This window comes from Otolemur garnettii, unplaced genomic scaffold (assembly GCF_000181295.1).
Source record: "Otolemur garnettii isolate 467f Iridium unplaced genomic scaffold, OtoGar3 scaffold00008, whole genome shotgun sequence".
NCBI lineage: Eukaryota > Metazoa > Chordata > Mammalia > Primates > Galagidae > Otolemur > Otolemur garnettii.
In genome coordinates this window covers 26,874,501-26,876,931 of record NW_003852403.1, presented here as the reverse complement: position 1 = coordinate 26,876,931, position 2,431 = coordinate 26,874,501, and the positions used below count along the sequence as shown (strand labels likewise).

At 38.3% G+C, this 2,431-nt stretch overlaps 1 non-coding gene across 1 annotated transcript; it reads left to right on the top strand.

Moving 5' to 3' along the window:
- The first annotated feature begins 523 nt into the window (after positions 1–523).
- Positions 524–630, top strand: LOC111723182. Its single transcript, XR_002771780.1, has one exon. It is a non-coding gene; the product is annotated as a U6 spliceosomal RNA (small nuclear RNA).
- The last annotated feature ends 1,801 nt before the right edge of the window (positions 631–2,431 follow it).

The following is a 2,431-nucleotide window of genomic DNA, read 5'->3' as shown; positions in this document are numbered from 1 at the left end:
ATGGAAGTATTTCGGATTGCATGTGAAAACCCCACACTGTACCCCAGAAGTGCATTAATGTACATAGTTACCATTCAATAAAAAAAAAAAAAGGAAAGAAAAGGTATTTTTGTTTGGAATTTTAACTCAAGACATAAAAGGGGGCTTTATGCCCCTTACTTGGAGGGAGACAGATCTAGAGGTATGTGTGATTTCCTAAGATTTAGTAACTACTTTATTAAATAATTATTGCAATTAATTTCAGTCTTTAAATAAGATACATCAGCCCTATTAAAATATGCAGAGAGTATTCAACATGTTAGTAAAATTATGCAACTAAATCCATTAATGATAAATATCTCATGGTTTGAAGGAAAAAGCAAGGAGATTTAGAGATCATTCATATCATGTCTGAGTGACGCAAAGGAGAGAAACTTGCCATTCCACAACTGATCCCGTGATGCTTCTCTACTGAACAGTTTAGTCCAGCAGGTCATGTGTATTGTTTAGGATGGAAAATGAACACAGAAGAAATGAATGTGGAGTGCTTGCTTTGGCAGCACATATACTAAAATTGGAACGGTACAGAGAAAATTAATATGGTCCTTGTTCAAGGATGACATGCAAATTCGTGAAGCATTCCATATTTAGAAAAAAAATGAAAGGAATGTGGATATTTTATAATAAAATATGTTAACAATGGGCTCCTCTAAAGAGATCCCCCAAGATACTTAGAAGACTTTTTTTTTTTTTTTTTTTTTTTTGAGACCGAGTCTTACTTTGTTGCTCTCTGTAGAGTGTCAGGGCATCAAAGCTCACAGAAACCTCAAATTTCAGGGCTCAAGGGATCCTCTTGTCTCAGCCTCCTGAGTAACTGGGACTATCAGTACCCGCCAACAATACCTGCCTATTTTTAGTAGAGATGGGGTCTTTCTCTTGCTCAGACTGGTCCCAAACTCCTGAACTTAAGCAGTACACTTCCACCTCTTAGAGTGCTAAGATTACAGGCGTGAGCCACCACACCCGGCCTCAAAGACTTTCTTAATTATATTTTGAAGGAGACTGGCCTATACTTGTACTTGCAAAATGCATGCAAAGATATAAAGCTCAGTGCTCTGAAGCAGGAGCGATTGCCATCTTCATTTTTAAGCCTGTTTTTCATGACATTCCTGGGATTCTGTATCTCCGTTAGAGCCTCTTTGACTATTAGGACAAGGCTAAAATTCAATTATCCCTCCAAGTAGTTACTCAGTGACTGTATTCCAAGGAGGGAACTCCTGAAAAATCATTTCTAAGCAACCAACTGGTATAAAACACAAAGTCCCCCCTCTTCTGATTTGCAGTAGAGTTGCTATCACATTGTTTCAACTTATTTTCAGATTTGAACTGGTGTCTGCTGCAGCTTCAAAATGCACTTTAATTTCCTCATGTGTCATCCAGGGCTTATCAGTTATAGAATCACTAAGAAAAGGAGAAACTTTGAACATGGCTACTTTTTTAGCTTGAGCTTTACAAATAACGTTGACCATCAAGAATCTGACTCTTCCACAACAGCACTGAGATAACAGTTTCCTTTCATTCATCCACGATGAAATGCTTTTTCTCAGACATGGTTGTGATTTTGTTTTTTAGTTTCCTTACATTTTCCAACTAATCCAGATACATACAAGTAAACACACTAATAATTGTTTAACTGATTGCTGTTTTAGCTCCACTGCCTTATCAAAATAAAAAGGAATGCTTCGTTTATTTCTGGTATTTCCTTCATATTGCCTATGTGGACATTGTACCTGATTCTTAGGCATCTTTGCTTGTTGGCTTCAATGGAACATTCAAAAGCACCAAAACCACACATCTGAGACCCGCCTTGCCTCAAGAGTAGAGCTGGTTTAAACGGACTCTTTCCAATGCTTCATTGCTCAGCACTCACCCTGGAGGTCCGTTCAAGGCCAAGATTGCATGTTCTCCAAGCAGTGACCCTGATGAAGGAACAGTTATTAGTGGCTGTGTAAATGCTGAGGAGGTGATTTAGCCTATTTGAACAATAAAACTGTCTTTTAAACAGGTCACTGTTTTTCTCAGAAGTACTTCTTTTTTCTTTTAAATGAAAAAGGTCCTAAGAGAAAAAGAGCTGAATAAGGAAAACTAAAGTATAAAACACAACTCTAAGAAAAAGGAGGATAATGTGTCAGGCCCCTCCCCTATTGGTTTAATTCTCTCTGCTACTCTCTATATATCTCTACTTCTAAGCGAAAACTAGAATCATTGTTAATTAAAATATAATCTCTGGAATGGGAGCAGTGGCACATGCCTATAATCCTAGCACTCTGGGAGGCCGAGGAAGGTGGATTGCTTGAGGTCAGGCGTTCAAGACCAGCCTGAGCAAGAGTAAGATCCCACCTCTACTAAAACAGAAAAAACTAGCAGAGTAATTGTGGTGCTGATAGTCCCC